Below are 18,519 nucleotides of genomic sequence, written 5' to 3'. Positions count from 1 at the left end.
TTGAAAGAAAACCTTCATATTAAATAACACTCTGGAAAGTTATCTTTCAAAGGACCGATACAATGCCAACTTACTCATTTAGTAAGTGGGTGTGCCATACTGTGTGCTAAGGGGTGAGGTTGTAAAGCTCCAATACAAGGAGGGCCTTCTTCCTTGGGGATGAGAATCTTGTGGAGGAGGTGATAGGCAAATGAGCTAAAATGGAGCAGGTTCCTGCTCTCACAGATACATAGCCAGGGAGCAGGGAGAGTTCAAAGCAGCTTGATTATTCACTTGCCAAGTGGGTTTAATCTTCAGGCTGTCTCAGTTTCTTTCTTTTCTTTCCTTTTTTTTTTTTTTTTTAACGTTTATTTTTGAGAGAAACAGAGACAGTGTGAGTGGGGGAGGGGCAGAGGGAGGCAGAGAGAATCCCAAGCAGGCTTCACAGCTCAGCGCAGAGCCCAACGTGGGGGTCAAACTCACAAAATGGTGAGATCATGACCTGAGACAAAACCAAGAGTCTGTCGCTTAACCAACTGAGCCACCCAGGCACCCCAGGCTGTTTCAGTTCCTAGGCCCATTACAGGTCAGGGTTGACATTTTTATTCTGACATTTCAGTAATTTTTGTGAAAGGTTTCAAATCACCCTCCAATTTCCCCACATAAACTTCCTTTCTCTTTCTCTACACAGCAGAACACATCAATTCAGCTCTCCATCTTTGGTTCAAATAACTACCAAACCCATGTTAGCTTTCCCCGAAAAAATTTCCCTTCATTCAACTATTTAATTCTCCCTCAAATATCTAATCATCTTTATTGAGAGGTAATATGACCCGCCAAAACATCTAAATGTGAAAAATAGGCCCATCACTTTAATTTGGAAAATTGGTCTGCCACTGGCTGGTGGACTGACAAAAATGAAAACATAGTCGAGCAGTGAAGCAATTTGATCCTTACACCCTCGTGAGCTGTTAGAGATGGGAAGTGATGGGGCTTTTCTGTCCACTGCAAGCTGCAGCTGGAACAATCTGGTTTTGCTATTGTATCTAAAGCCGCAGCAAACATCTTATGCATGAAGCCCTCTCCATACTTAGATTATTTATGGCCTAGATTCTCCAGAAGTGGAATTTCTGACACAAAACACAGGAGAATGTCTAGGGCTCATGATACATACTGCCAAACTATTTTCCGAGAAGGTCTTATGGTGTGTATTCCCATCAGCTAGGTGAAAGCATAGTTTCTCCATCACGCCTTTGCCAGAACAGGGTATTTTTTTTTTCAACGTTTTTATTTTATTTTTGGGACAGAGAGAGACAGAGCATGAATGGGGGAGGGGCAGAGAGAGAGGGAGACACAGAATCGGAAACAGGTTCCAGGCTCTGAGCCATCAGCCCAGAGCCTGACGCGGGGCTCGAACTCACGGACCGCGAGATCGTGACCTGGCTGAAGTCGGACGCTTAACCGACTGCGCCACCCAGGCGCCCCTAGAACAGGGTATTTTTAATCTTTGCTAATTTGATCAGTGGAAATCAGTTATCTCACTGCCGTTTACTTGGAATTTCCTTGATCAGAGGTGAGGTTGAGTATTTTCACATGTTTATTGGTCATTTGTATATATTCCTTTGGGAATTGCCCATTGTATCATATGTCAGTTTTTCCTTAGATGACTTCAATTTGGTGATCTTCCTTTGAGATCTTTTTCTACCAAGGACATTAAGTCAACATTTGACATACAGGTTGTGAATACGTCTCCGTTTTTCATCATTTTTAATTTCTTTGCTCCTATCCATTGACATGGTAAGTTTTTTAAGTGGACAAAACTGTCAAACTTTTGGGATTTCAATGTTTTTCCTTTTCTAAATTGGAAATTTGAGGGTTTTTTTTTTCCCTTTTCTTTTCTAAAAGTAATACATGGGCCTAGTTCAAAAAAACAAAAGGTATAAAGGAAGGTTTACAGTGAAAAGCTAATCTCCCTCTCACCCTGGTTTCCTGCCCTGGGGAAAACAACGCTCACTGGGTCTCCTGTGTTTGGCAAAGGCACTCCAAGCACATGAAAATATCCAGCTACACTTACTCCTTTCTTACTTGTTATTCCTTTAATTGCTCTGTTTTTTAACTTCAAACTTTCCTTACTCAAAGGTTTAATAAAAATTCTCCTGAATTTTTTCTAGATTAAAAAACAAAAACTTGGGGTGCCTTGGTGGCTCAGTCAGTTAAGCGTCCAACTTTGGCTCAGGTCACCATCTCACTGTTCGTGAGTTCAAGCCCTGCATCAGGTTCTGCATGGTGGTGTGGAGCCTGCTTGGGATTCTCTCTCTCTGCCCCTTCCCCACTTGTTCTCTCTCTCTCTCTCTCTCTCTCTCCCTCCCTCCCTCAAAATAAATAAACTCAAAAAAATAAAAATAAAACAAACCATTTAACATTTGGGGTTTTAGAAATTAATTTGCTATCCAATCAGTTCGCTCTTAAATCTATTTACAGAAGATGTACATTTTACACTAAATAGCTAATTAAATGTTCCCATCACCATGTATTGAATAATTCTATTCCTAGTGATTGTTTTATATACATCAGTTTTTTTTAAATTTTTTTTTAACATTTATTTATTTTTGAGACAGAGAGAGACAGAGCATGAACAGGGGAGGGGCAGAGAGAGAGGGAGACACAGAATCTGAAGCAGGCTCCAGGCTCTGAGCTGTCAGCACAGAGCCCGACGCGGGGCTCGAACTCACGGACCGTGAGATCATGGCCTGAGCCGAAGTCGGACGCTTAACTGACCAAGCCACCCAGGCGCCCCTATATACATCAGTTTCTATTTCAGAGTTGTCTTTTCTGTTTGTACGATTTTTTAATTCTTTTACAATATTAATTTTGCCATTTCCTCCATACAAACTCCACAAAATTTTAAAGATATGTCCTAGTGTATTTTATGTCTCTGTTGTGGCTGTTAAAAAATCTATATTATTTCCTCCTTGGAACTTTTAATTAGTTATTGCTGAATAAGTCAACATACACTTTTTTTTATATTTATTTTGTATGTACTATTTAGCTCAATTCATCTTAATTATGATACTTTTTTTCAGATCATTCTCTTGGGTTTTCCAGAAACATCTCTGTATTGGATCTATACCTTTTGTATATTCCATAGCTTATTGTGTTGACTAGTATTTCCTAAGCTATTTCACACAAAAGTAATAAAAGCAAGAATGCATGTTTAGTTTGTGGTTTTAGTTCCTGATTTTTGATTTAAAATGTTATGGTCAAAAGCAAGAAAATACTGTAAAGATTTTAAAAGCTTATAGGATGTATCACTTTCTTCCTATTTTCAAAGTTTATGCATTTGTTTTAATTTTTTTTAACTGTCTTATAAGCATCTATGGAGATAAATAAGCACTTTTTCTTAGTCAACTTATGTATGTGTTATGTTAGCATATAGTATGAAACGTCCATATATTAATCCATCCCCACATTCCTAGAATGAACACCACTTGGTTGGTGGACTGTTTTAGTATATTTTCTACATTCCTCCTTTGTTGGTGACTGTATTCTTTATTTTAATGCAACAGAATAATTACTTATGCCAGAACAGAATGCTGCTATGCAGTAAACACATTCTTATGAAGCCAAGTCACAGAGAAAACACAGGATGTGAATGAGCAAAAAATGATTCTAGCTTTTCCAAAAATCTCTGTGGCAGCATGGAAAGCCAAAATCATTCTCAGGGTGAAAAATAACAGAGAATACTCTTGGGCTAAAATCACTATTTTTGGTCACAATTGCCCTTGTAAGTAGCAGTTACTTTTAACGGCATTATCTTCAAATATCAAGCAGCATCATAGGTAATAAAGAGTATTTTATGTAATAAAGAGAATATATACATAAGGGTAGATAGAACAGGGAACCAATGTCATAGATGGAAGGAAGTCTATATTCCAAATGACATCAGCCAAGCCTTTGTCATGGCTACCCCAGTGTGATCCAATAGGTGAACAAATGGAATAATCTTGGTGCCAAGAATAAAAACTATGCATTACCCAACAGCATCAACTCCCATTCACCAATGTGCTCTTGTTATTGCCATTACCTAAATATGGAATTTGTTAGCAACGGAGATTAATGCTGAACCCCAGAATGGCACCATCCCTCAAGGACACCAATCAATCATTTGGTGCAAGTTATTTACGTAAGTCATTTTCCACCTCAGAAAGAACATCAGTTATATTGAGTGGAATTTACACGTAATCCAGGTTTGAGTTTGACTTTCCTGCCCATAGGGCCTAAGCCTGAACCTCTATTTGAAGGATCACAGAGTATTTGGTGTGTTGAAACAAGATCCTACTTAACTTTGCATCAGGCTAGAGAATCACTTTATAGCAAAGGAGATAGAACAATGGGCACCTGATCATGGATTCATTAGTCCTATCACATATGATAACCTTTCTTTCCCCTGCCCTGAAACTCCTGGACTAATAGATCAATGGAACAGGTCTTCAAAGGAGCAACTGAGCCTAATATCTTATGAGGTTGAGGAACTATCTTCTAAGAGGCAACATACATAAAACAGTGACTATTACATGGTGTTGAATTCCCTATGGGTAGAATACATGAGCCTGAGAACTCAGTCACTTCAAGCTCTTGGGTCAAGAGATCAGCAAAAGAAGAAAAGAGTGACCACCCTGATAAGGGTAACTGACCATATCATTAGGAGGAGGTGGGGCTGCTGTTGTGTAATGGGGGCATCTCGAGGTACTCCCCTGCCTAATTTTGGTGGTAAATGGACATGGGGGTCATCACACTTTGAGACAGGGATGGAGACCAGGGACACAGATCCCTCAGGAAAAAGCATAGGAGTCACCCAACTAGAAAGCAACTTAAATCAGCAGAAGTGCTAGCTGAAGGCATAGGGAATAGAATAGGTGGTAGAGGAGGGAAACTGTATTAGCTTTCTTGTTGCTGCTATAACTTATCATCACATACCCAGTGGCTCAAGAATTTGTGTTGATAGCTGTATTTGCCTACAGTTCCAGAGGTCAAAAGCTGAAAATTAGTCTCACTGGGCAAAAGTCAATGTGTCAGCAAAGCTGGTTTCTCTGCAGGCTGTGTGAAGAGAATCCATTTCTACATCATTTCTGCATAGATTCTAGAGGTTCTCTGTATTCCTTGACTCATGTCCTCCATGAGGACCCTCCATCATTCCATGACCCTCCATCTTCAAAGTGTATCACTCCAACCTCTGCTTCCATCAGGCCACCTCCTTCTTCAAAGAAGGCCTTTGACCTTCTCACTCCCTTGTAATTATATAGGGCCCACCCAGATAATACGGCATAATCTCCCCATCTCAAGATCTTTATATTATATCTGAAAAATCCCTTTTTCTATGTAAGATAAAATTCACAGGCGGACATCTTTTGGGGCCCATTATTCAGCCTACCACAGAGATGATCAGTACCAACTGCAGCCTTGATAGCAACTGGGGTGGTAGACAGATCCTCTCACTAACCTTCTTGTAAATTTTTTCAGGAAAAGTATCTCAGAGAAGCTGTTTCCATATGGAATGAAATTATTATACAAAGCAAATGGATCTGAATGGTGAGAAGGGTAGACTGGGTTGATACTATAGTACACTGCCCATATACCTATTTGGGACAAAGGCATTCATGTTCTCAGCTTCCAGTTCAGAGCAAAACCTGCCTGCATAAACTTCTTTGTCAAAGGGAATGGCCTCACCCAGGAGTTTGTTCCTCCCTTGGAGCAGCCATTTTGGAACCTGTTTTTCTGGGAACCCAATTACAACAGGGTGTTTATAGATGGCACTGGGAAACATAGCAAACCATGGGTAAACAATAGTTTAACAATAAATAGAAGAGAGATTTCCATTTGGATGAAATAAGCCAATAAAAGCAGAAGTTGCAATTCAATAAAAGTACATGAGAAACATGTGTGCCCTGGTTCATGAACACCAAGATTCCATTTTCCTGCTTTAAAGAGTACTGAGTTGTTGCGGAATTCTGAAAGGAGTGCTTTGGAATGAAGCTGGAGTATACAGGAGAGACTACTGTGTCAGCAAGATTGTTTAACAAAAGGCATATATTCTGATTTTAAGATTTCTAACTAGAAAAGTTAAGCAGATGGCCATAAGGATAAATCACTGCCCACGGGTCATAATTTCATTGAATATATTAATATATTAGGCATAGGTGCATCAGTTATGAACTTTGATATTACTGTGAATCTCCTGTACCTAAGAATTTCCTATAACACTTTATGAAAAAGAAAAGATTTTTCAACTTGAATTTTTTTTTACACATTCCTACATATGACATGAAGCAAAACATTCTCCAAAAAGGAGAGTTCCTCCAAAAAAAGGTGAAAATCTGGAAAGCTGTTAACTGCTCCATTCAACAAATATTCAAAAAGACAAAAGAAATTTAAACAAATTCTTTTAATGATATCATTGAATAGTTTAAAGATTCTTGGCATGACATCAGCTTTGCAATTAGGGTTTTCCTGACTCACATTCCAGGAAACACCCTGTTCTTATGAAATGTATGTGTGTACGTACATATGTGTTTATGTTTGAGCTCAACATTGGGTCAGTACCTGTGTACATTAAAATGAGTAACTTCTAAGAACCAGATCTATTCATATCAAACCCATCAAACTGGGTTTAGAGGTTCAGTCTCACAGTAACCTGGTCATTGTTAATTTTAAAGTAATTTACCCTAAGGTGGTGGGGAGGTCGAATTATAAGGGTAGGACAATGAAAAATCCACACATTGTGCTGTTTCAAGCCTAGTTTCCAGGATGGGTCATTCTCACTCAGCCACAGACACCACAACTCCATGTCAACACTCCTAAACCATTTGGTCACACTTCTTGATGCTATAAACAGTCTTCAGGGAATGGCCCAGTGGCAAAAGGGAATGAAATAAATGAAATAAAGTACTCAACGGTGGGAATAGCATAGAAGTAGAAGTTGAAAGAGAAGAAAGAAGACATCTTGAGGATAATTTCTCCTTCCCTTCCTTCAGAAACAGCATAGCATAGCAGTTAAAAGCATGGATTCTAGAGTCAAACTGCCTGTGCTCAAAGCTATCTTCTGTTCTGATCAACTGCAATCTTGGGCAATCACTTATCTCTCTGTCCCTCAGTTGTCTAATCCTTAAAACTGGGATATTATTAGTATCTATCTCCTAGTAGTAGTGTGCAGTTTAAATTAGTTAATGTAGGGAAAGGATTTACAACAGTGTCTGGCATGTAATAAGTACAGAGAGATGTTATAACACACAGTGAGTTACAAATATTTCCTTGTGTGTTATAATTTTTTTATATTCATTTCACAACTATTAAACAATGTATAGCACAAAAAGACCACATACTTACCCTTCTCTTATTGTTACATTCTACATGGCATCCATACTAATAATCATTCTTTCTAGTTTTAAGAGCACACATATATACACACCTCATTTATTCTATCATTCTGAGAACCTCCAAGGTGAAGATAATAACAACACCAACAGCACCAGCAATGATCCCAGAGCTCATAACCTCACTGGGGTTCCCAGCAGAAGCAAACATAAAACTACTTTGAGGGGGAAAACACTCCACAAAGCCATCCAGTATTCACGCAAGTAAAATTCTACTTAAACTGAATTTAAAAATCCAAACTCATAAAACATTCAAGGCACTAAGCCAATATGAGCACATATCCACATACAAAACTTGGGGCATACTGGATAGTCAAAAACCAGATAATGGAATTATTGATCTCAAATTATGCAATTAGACGTGCAAAAGGACTCATTGTATCAAGGAAAACTCTTGGTATGAACAAAGATGACATCTCTTTAAAAAGGAACAGAAAGATGTTAAAAAGAAACAAATGAGACTTCTAGAAATGAAAAACTCAACAAATGAATGAAATAGTGGATAAGATACAGCTGGAAAAAAAGACTCAATGGATGGGAATATAGAGTTGAGGAAAGGAAAACATGATGGATCATACAGAGATGGAAACTACAAAAGATCAGAAGGTATGGAGAATGAAACAAGAGAATATGAAGAATATGAGGGCAGTTATTTTTGTCTGCTTTGTTTATTATATCCCCAATGCCTAGAAGATAGTAGGTACTCAAAAAATACTTGCGGAATGCATAAATGAACGAATGAATAGCATTTCCAGAAGGAAAAGTTAGTTGGAAAAGAAAATATTTGATACAATATTTTTAAAATTTCCAAAAGTGACAAAAAGCATAAACTTCAAACTCACAAAACACAATGAGGATTAAGTAGGGATATACAAGTAAAATCACATCCGGACACATAATAGTGTGAAACCATAGAACACCAAAGACACAGAGAAAATATTACAGCATGGAAAAAGTAGAGTAGGTATAAAGAATGACAAACCAACAGCAATAGTAGGAGTTACTGAGAAATAAAAAGACTGCCCAGCTAGAAATCCACACCCAGGTAATCACCATTCAAAGTGAAGGGCAAAACAAGGACTTTTTCGGAAAAGACAAACATTTAGACAGTTTATCACTAATAGATCCTGGCTGAAGGGACTCTTACTATGATACTTTCGAAAGTGGAAACTTGGATTTGGAAGAAAAAAAGGGAGGAAGACAATGGGGAATAAAAGGGATGATAAGAAAAACTGGGGAAATAGGTTCTTGAACCAAACATTGGCTGATTTCTTTTTTAATCAGTAATTTTAAAGAATAAGTTTCAAGGGTATTAAATAAGGTAAAATAAAAAGTGCTGCTTAACGCTATTATATAAGAGGGGCATGAAAGTATTTCAAGGTCCTTACGGTAATAGGAAAAGAGAGCTATTGAATAACTTTAGATATCATTGTAATCCATCAAATGTAAGGTGGTATCAGTGAAAAGATCTTCCATTATGAAGGAAGAGAAAAGACTAACAATTAAATTGTGAGTTACATCATGTCTTAAAGAGAATTCTAGGCAAGACATAAATTGATGGTACTAACCTCTCATTTCTTTGAAGTTTCTTCCATCTCTTCCAGGAGAATTGCCTGTTTCCTGCTTTTAGCTGCCCTTTTTTACTACTTGTTGTAGTTTAATAGACAATATTTTACCAATATCTCAGTAACAAAAGAGTATATTCTGTTTTAGGTTCCATAAAGCTCTCAGTTATTATTTTGTAAGAAAATGTGGAATTCCTATCATTCCTGCACGAATATTTTGATGAATATTTTGTTCACTAATATAAAATGCATACCCTAGTGCTCTCTTCCATGCCTTCCCAAATACCCAGTAAGTGTTTGTTACCACATTATAGTCTAGAAAGTTTGGAAACATTTTAAGCAGACATTTAACCCAACATTGATTGCTAGTAACAATAATGCACCTAATTCAGTTGGAATGTTAACAGTATGAAAGCTATGGCAAATTTATGCACAAGTAGGCCATGGCAACTTTATTATGCCTAATACCTGGCCAACGGTGATTGTAAGATTGTAATCAATTATAAAATATATTCTTGTTTCAGAGTTATAAGTGTGTGAAAAATGTCTTAGAATTGATAAAACATGGCAAATATGTTCGCTAAAATTTTAAAGGTACCTACTAAAAGAATTGACATAGAATATGTAACTTTCAAACCAACGGAGTCAATAGAGGTGGAAAATGAAAGGTTAAAAATGCATTCAATTAAAAAAAAACTGTGGGGTGCCTGGGTAGCTCAGTCAGTTAAGTGCCCGACTCAGTTTCAGCTCAGGTCATGGTCTTGCGTTTCGTGAGTAGAGTCCTGCATGGGGCTCTGTGCTGATAGTGCAGAGCCTGTTTGGGATTCTTTCTCTCTCCCTCTCTCTCTGCCCCTCCCCCGCTTGCTCTCTCTGTCTCTCTTGAAATGAATAAATAAACTTAAAATTTTTTTTTGAAAAGTGCAGAAAAGAAGATAAAAATTTAGAAAATCAGGAAATATAACTCAAAATAAAAATGGAGAAATATAGCCAAATATGTAATTTATCGTGATAAATACAAATTGATTAAATTCATCAATAAAAGACAGAGTTTCAATTTTTAATATTTAACACATCTATAGGATGTTTACAAATTATATTTAAGTCATAAGGACATGGGAAGATAAAAAGTAAAAAGACAGGAAAAGGGAAAATAGGCAACTACTCCAAAGAAAATAGTCAAAACTTATCAGAATAAAGTTGTACAATATATAATAGTAAGAGGAAAAGTTCTCCAAGAGTAAATAATGATTCTAAACTTGTACATAATAATAAAAAAGAAGGTGTGATATGTATATACAATAGAGTATGATTCAGCCATAAAAAAAAATGATATCTTGCCATTTGCAACAACATGGATGGACCTAGAGACTATAATCCTAAATGAAATAATCCAGACAAAGATGAGTAACATATGATTTCACTTACATGTAGAATCTAAAAAAACTAAACAAATAACAAACAAACAGGCTCTTAAATACTGAGAACTAAATGGTGGTTGCCAGAGAGGAGCTGGATGGGAGGATGGGTAAAATAAAGGGAATTAAGAGGTACAAACTTCCAGTTATAAAATTAATGTCAGGAGATTAAAAGTGAAACATAGGGGACACAGTTAATAATATTGTAATAACTACATGTGTGGTATCAGAGGGAGACTCCACTTATTGTGGGGAGCACAGAGTAATGTATAGAATTGTTGAATCTATATGTTGTACACTGAACCTAATATAACATTGTATGTTAATTATACTTCAATTTTAGAAAATCTCCCACATTTATAAAGCAATCTTGACAAAATTACAAGGAGAAATCGGCAAATCCAAAATTATAGTGGGAAATTTTAAAACACCTCTCTTAGTAATTGACTGTCCAAGCAGACACAAATTTATTGAGGATATAGAAAACTTGAACAATATAATCAAAAGGAGTTCTTTAACCAACTTACTTAATATCTCATACTCACTAATTCAAGAATACACATTCCTCTGGGGCACAAATGAAACATCTAAAGAGGCAGCATAGTGTGGTAGTTAAGAGTAGTCTCTGAATCCAAACTCTCCGAACTTGATTTTTGTCTCTATTATTCACTAGCTATATAACCTTGAACAAGTTCAATTATTAACCTCTCTGTGCTCCAGTCTCCTTATCTATAAAATGGAGATAATATTAGTACACTTATCTCAAAAGTTTACTGAAAGAACTAAATATATTAACATGTGATAAGCTCTTAGAACAATTCCTAGAATATAGTTAAGTGCTACATAAGTATTAGCTGTTATTCGTTACACAGGTTAGCCATAAACTGTGCTACAAAGCAAATCTCAACCACTCCTAAGCAATTTTAATCATGCCATTCATGTTCTCCAACTACAATGCAGCTAGATTTTAACTTAACAACAAAAAGTTTCCAAAAATTCTTTGGGAAATTAAAGCACAAACTTGTAAGTGACTTATGAGTCAAAGAGGAAATCACAATAAAAATAAGAGAGTATTTAAGAATTCATAATGAAAATACTGTATCTCAAAAACTTATGGGATGACACTAAGTGGTACTTAGCAAGAAATTTAGGGTCTTAAATGCTTATATTAGAAAGTAAAAAAAAAAAAAAAAGCTAATTGTACAACTGAGGGGATTAGAAAAAGCATAGAATACAACCAAATAAAGAGGAACGAAGAGGAAAACAGCGAAGATTTAAAAAGGAATTAATGAGATAGAATAAAAACACCCTATACAGATGATTCATAAACCAAAAACTTTAAAAAGACAAAGCTCTGAAAATACTGATGAAAGAATCGGTGAAAAAGAGCACTTAAATACAGATACAGCAGAACATAAAAGTACGAATTAAAAAGTTTTATACCAATAAATTTGAAAACTCAGATAAAATGTACAATTTCCTAGAAAATATATTTTATCAAAAGTGACTGAAGGGAAACTCCCCTGATTTTCTTCAAAGAAAATGAAATCAGTAATTTAAAAATCTACCAACACCCCCACTCCCACCACACACACACACACACACGCACACACACACACACACACGCGCAAACCCTCATGGTGCCCAGAGGGTTTTATAGCTTTCTATGAAAGTCTTATAGATAACAGAAACATGGAAACTTTTCCCTGCTTATTTTATGACCCCAGTACATATAACTTGCTACTAAAGCCAGGTAAAAACAGTGGAAGATAGGACAATTATAGACCAATCTCATGGTTCCAAAGCTCCTTTAAAAATATTAACCAAATCAGGAAATGCATTAAAATTAATGTCAAATTTAATTTTATCCCAGAATGTTTTGATGGTTTTATATTTTAAAAATCTATTATTATGATTCACCATATTAACAGGGAAAATAGGGAAAAAGGAAAAATATGACTATCTCAAAAGAGCAGAAAAAGAAGTTGATAAAATTTAACAATTTTTAGAAAAAACAAGAACAGGGGTGCCTGGGTGGCTCGGTCAGTTAAGCATCCGACTTTGGTTCAGGTCATGATCTTGCAGTTCCTGAGTTTGAGCTTCGCGTCATGCTCTGTGCTGACAGCTCAGAGCCTGGAGCTGGCTTTGGATTCTGTGTCTCCCTCTCTCTGCCCCACCCCTGCTCAAGCTCGCTCTCTCTCTCTCTCTCTCTCTCTCTCTCAAAACTAAATAAACATTAAAAAAAAAAAACAAGAATAAAAGGGAACCTCCTTAATCTGATCAGGGGTACTAATCAAAAGCCTGGAACAAACATTATAATTATGTTGTTAAGTCAGAAAACTACCTTTAAAGAATGGAAAAAGGGTATCTGCTAACTCCATTCTATTCAACATTGCTCTTGAGAACTAGACAGAACAAGGAGACAGAGAAATCAAATAGAAAGGATATGGATTGAAAAAAGAAGAAACAAAACTATTAAGATATTGATTGTATGCATAAACAAATTCTAAAGAATGTGCTTCTCTCATCTTATAAATATTCTTTCTTGATTCCCTAATTATTTCTAATTACCACCTCATTTCTCTACTCTTCTTCAAAGGAAAATGCCCAGAGACGTCACTGCTTTTCTTGAAATCTCTTCCCATTCTGTCTTAAACTAACTTTGGCTCAGCTCTCACCCCTACCTATCCAATGATGCTGCTTTTGTCATTGTGATCTTCATGGACCTGAATAACAGTCATTCTCAGTCCTCATCTCACCTGACCTACTGGCAGCGTTGACCTCGCTCTGTCCTTGATCATTTCTCCACTTGGCTTTCAGGACATCATGCTCTTTCTTCCTCCTTCAGTGGCCTTTTCTCACAGTCGGCTTCACTGGTCCTCCATCATCTCCTCGAGGCTGGGCTCAGTCTTTGGGCTTATTTTCTGTGAACACTCACTCTCTCAATGATTTCATTCAGTCCCAAAGCTAATGAGTTCCAAAATTATCCTGTCCAGCCCAGACTTGTCTCAACTCCAGACTCACATATGCAACTATCTCCGTGACATCTCCATTGAGACAGCTGACAGCTCAGCCCCCATGCTTATAGCAGAACTCCTGATTCCTTCCTACCTCTCCACTTCATCATTGTAGCTTTTCAGGCCAAAAATTTTTAGTCCCGCTCTCTCTCTCCCTCCACGCCACCCTATATCAACAAATCCTATTGGTTCTACCTTTAAAATATACCCAGAGACTGAATAGCTCTCACCATTCCATTACACCCTCATGGCCAAAGTCTCTGCTTATTTTTTAATTAAAAAAATTTTTTTAATGTTTATTTTTGAGAGAGAGTGCAAGCAGGAGAGGGTCAGAGAAAGAGACACAGAATTCAAAGCAGGGTCCAGGCTCTGGGTTGTCAGCACAGAGCCTGACACGGGGCTCGAACTCACAAACTGTGAGATTATGACCTGAGCCGAAGTTGGACGCTTAACCGGTTGAGCCACCCAGGTGCCCTAACTACTGAACTTCTTATCTGGATTTTTGCAATAGTCTTTTAAATGGCCTTCCTGATTCCACCTTTGCTTTTCCACAGACTCTTCTCAAAGCAGGAAAAGGAAAATAAGATCATGTTACTTCTCTGGTCAGAACTCTCCAATAGCTGCCCAAGGCCCTGCGTGATCTGGCCTCCACTTCCCTTCTGACCTGATGTTCTATGACCTTCCTGCCTTGCTTTCTATGCTACAACCACACTGGCCTCCTTAATGTTCCTCAGGAACTTCAGGCTGCCCTCAACCTCAAGAACTTTGTATCTGATGCTTCTTCTGCTTGAAGTGAGTTCTTCCAGGTTTCTACAAGTATTGCTTCTTCATCTCCTTCAAGTTTTGCTTCACACCAGCTTCTCAATATGGCCACTTTGTCTTCCTGTTTAAAATTCCATACCTTTAATCCCCTGTCCTCAACCTCTGCTCTGTTTTTTTTTTGTTTTTTTTTTTTTACATAGCACTTACGGATCCTCTTTTAATGCAATGCATACTTTCCTTATTTATTTTGTGTATTTCTCTGTCTCCCCCAATTAAAATGGATGCTGGCAGAGATTTCTTTTTCTATTTTGCCTACTCTTGTACCCCCAGCATCTGGTACTGTGTCTGGCATATAGTAAGTGCTTAAGAAGTATTTGTTGAATAAATGGAAAAAATTATAGACAAGATATTAAGATTAATAAAGAGAGTTGAGTCTGATATATGATCAAAAATAAGTGTCATTTGTTTTATAATCACCTGAAAGAAAATAGTTGGAAAATATTTTTTAAAGGATGTAATTTTTAGGGGCGCCTGGGTGGCTCAGTCAGTTAGGCATCCGACTTTGGCTCAGGTCATGATCTCACGGTTCATGGGTTCGAGCCCCGCATCAGGCTCTGTCTGTGCTGACAGCTCAGAGCCTGGAGTCTGGTTCAGATTCTGTGTTTCCGTCTCTCTCTGCCCCTCCCCCACTCACACTCTGTCTCCCTCTGTCTCAAAAATAAAAATAAAACATTAAGAAAAAAACTTAAAAAAAAAATAAAGGATGTAATTTTTATAATCTCAGCAAAAAACCTAAAATACTTATAAATTTTTAAAAAGACTTACAAAACTCTTAAGATCTTTAAGAAAAAAATCATAAAACTTTACGGCAAGATACTTAAGAAGATCTAAGAATATGGATAAATAATACCTACAGATAAGAAGACAGTAACATAAAGATGTTAATTTTCTTCAAATAAATCTATAGTCATAATAAAATTCCTATCAAGATAGTGACAGAATCATTCTTTAAAGTTATTAAAGAACAAAAACAAACAAAGCAATTTTAAAGAAGTCTGGGGATATTTGTCCTACCAGCTGTCAGGACTATTACAGTAAAAGGTATAAGGCAAGCTACATTAGAAATAGATGTACAACATGCTTAAGTGACAGGGTTTGTACAAGAATATACAAAAAGTCCTTAAGATTAATAAGAAAAGACTTCTTTAAAACCTCAATAGAAAAATGGAAAGAAACAACAACAACAAAAAACCCCCTAAATCCTAAATACTTTACTGAAACCCAAATGACATATAGCGAATAAACACCAAAACATGATCTGTTGACCTTCCCAATAATTAGGGGAGTACAAATGTAAATAAATGTGAGATATGGTTCATTTAAATTGACAAAAACTGTTAACAATCTGATAAACGCAAGCTTTGGTGAGAATATAAAGCCACTGGGAATCTCAAGCATGGCTGATGGGAGTGCAGGTTGGTACAACCATGGTGTAGAGCAATTTGGTGGTATATCAGAAAACTGAAAGTCTATAAAACCCCAAAACCAATTGTTTCATTCCTAGTTGTCTTCACTAGAAATACTAGCACATTTGCCAAAAACACTGATTACAAGAATGTTTACTATAACTCTGTTTAAATAGTAAATGTCCATCAAAAGAAGATTGGATAACCAAATTGTGGTATAATCATGTAGTGGAATACTCTATCACTCCAAAACCAAATGAACTGGGACTACCTGTACCAACATAGATAAACCTCAGAAACATTATATTGAGCCTTATGATACTATTTATATAAAGTTTAGAAACGTAGAGTATCATGCTATAAATAATTTTTGAGTTATGCATGTATAGCAAAGAAATAAAAACATTCATGGATAAATACCATAATTAGGACATTGGTTACTTTGGGAGAAAAGGAAGGTTTGAAATAGAAACATGCAGATGATTTCAATTTTATCTAATTCTTAAAATTGGGCAATTTGTGCATGCCTAACATTTTTTATTGGTGTAAAAAAAAAAAAGTTAAAGAGAGATAGAAGGTGGGTTGGTGGATTAGGCAAAAGGAACGTGGTGAATGAGGGTGGTGGGAGTGGGAAAAGATGAGTGGATAGCAATGAGTAGTCTGGGAGGAGAGCCAAGGTAGTAGAAGAAATGATTATTAGGTGAAAGCAGTCCAGAAAGGACTCAAAATGAAAAGACGAAACTTAAAGATACATTCGGGGACCTGGAGAGAATTTTGAGAAGATGCGCTTTCAAAGCAAAGCATAAGGACAAAATATTGCCCAGCAGTGTTTTGGACTAACCAGTGGAAAAGAGAGCATGGACTGGAGAATGGAATCTAGTAAGGTTCAATTATTTTGTGAGTGATGTTAGGAAAAGGATTGAAGACTTGCTTGCCAAATTTTCAGATTCCAAAAAGATAGGAATAACTAATATATTGGACAGAATCATAATTTTTTGAAGGTATGAATATCCTGGAATGAGGGCCTAAAGACAACAATATTGTTGCAATGGTTTAAAAATGTGACACAATACACCTCCAATGTTTTTCAAGTTACCTAATTATAAGTCTTGATTAAGCCTCAGGGTTTTGGTATAACATAACATTAATGTGGCCAACTGTGAGATATTACCGTAGAAAAGAAATTTTAGACACAGAGTATCTGACTAGTATCAGCAATTGTTCTAAGCAGTTGGTTTAAGTGCAGGGCAATGATAAATTACAAAAGTAAATTAGGAAGGTGCCAAGGGAAAGAAGCCAGAATGTTGAGAATGTAGTCAGTACTTGGGAGCTACAATGAGACACCTCAAGAATTTGGAAACAAGATTGCCCTTTGAGAATTAAGTGGGGGGAAAAATCCACTTATATGAGTGGGATTGACCAGCTACTGGACTAACTATCATACTATCTGTACATGAGTGACTACAGGTGAGTTAAATATAGGGCAGTAGGGCTGGAATGTGATTCTAATAGAGGAGGAAGAAATCTAATCAATAGTGATATTCATTGTCTAGAGAAAGACTGGGTAAATGCACTTGGTAAGGACAGCATAGAGCACACAATAATTCCGACTAACATGGGTTATAATTTGCATTGTAAATCAATAAGTCAACACTCTAATTTATACCTCTGAGTCTTGCATTTGGATAGTATTTATCATGTACTGACAAATTTGAGTTTCCAGACCTAAACCTGGAAATGTGAGGTTGTATGACCTTTCTCTGCCATAGGCTCCTTCTTTGTCATGGAAATACCTAAGGACACTAGGACATTAAGGATGTTTAGCTGAGAAAAGAGAAGCTACAGGTGAGCCCTGATACCTATACCTATCTTTCTATATTTAAGGTTCTCGCAGGAACAGAGTTACACTCTTTTGATTGTTGGGGCAATGAACAGACCAAATAACAATGTATAGAAAATACAAAGGGCTGCTATAAACATTAGGGTGCATGTGCCCCCTTTGAATCAGCATTTTTGTATCCTTTGGATAAATACCTAGTAGTGTAATTTCTGGGTTGTAGGGTAGTTCTCTTTTTAATTTTCTGAGGAACCTCCATACTGTTCTCCAGAGTGGCTGCACCAGTTTGCATTCCCACCAACAGTGCAGAAGTGTTCCCCTTTCTCCGCATCCTCACCAATATCTGTTGTTTCCTGAGTTGTCAAGATTTCATCTAGCCAAAAGGAGGAACACACTAAAAATTTTAAATTCTGACAGTGGAATAGTTATCTCTTTGTAGGTTTTATGGTTATGACCATAAGCAATGGATAAAGTGCGGAAAACTACAGCAAAGGACTATCTCTTTGGAGCACCATTGTCATGACAAATCACCCTCTGCTGACTTCTTTCCTAGAACTATGGAGAAAGCTCGAGTCAGTGTCTCCACTCCTTTCCTCTCTGCTCTCCTGGCAAGGGCAAGGTAGAAAACTTTGACTAAAGGCTCCATCAAGGCTTCATGCAATGGAAAAGGGAAATTTGTCAAAGGGAAACATCAGAAACTTACTATGTTCTCATCATTGCAAATGTAGAAGGAGAAGTCACCTATTTGTCAGGCATCGTAGAGAAGGGATTTCTATGCTAGAAGGAGTTGGCAAAGATGATTTAAAAGGAAGTTCTTTGTTTTTAAAAAGGAGTTGATATATTATTTTTGCTCTCTTTCCCTTATGTTCATCTGTTTTGTCTCTTAAAGTCCCCATATGAGTGAAACAGAAGAGACTCATAAATATGGAGAACAAACTTAGGGCTGCTGGAGAGGTTGTGGGAGGGGGGATGGGCTAAATGGGTAAGAGGCATTAAGGAATCTACTCCTGAAATCATTGCTTCACTATATGCTAACTAATTTGGATGT

At 36.9% G+C, this 18,519-nt stretch overlaps 1 protein-coding gene across 10 annotated transcripts in view; it reads right to left on the bottom strand.

Annotated features, from left to right (window-relative positions):
- VEPH1 (ventricular zone expressed PH domain containing 1) overlaps nt 1-18,519 on the bottom strand; it is a 254,768-nt gene that overhangs the window by 224,996 nt on the left and 11,253 nt on the right. The gene's annotated exons all lie outside the window — the stretch shown is intronic.

This window comes from Leopardus geoffroyi, chromosome C2, assembly GCF_018350155.1.
Source record: "Leopardus geoffroyi isolate Oge1 chromosome C2, O.geoffroyi_Oge1_pat1.0, whole genome shotgun sequence".
Taxonomy (NCBI): Eukaryota; Metazoa; Chordata; class Mammalia; order Carnivora; family Felidae; genus Leopardus; species Leopardus geoffroyi.
This window is presented reverse-complemented; position numbering and strand designations above follow the sequence as displayed.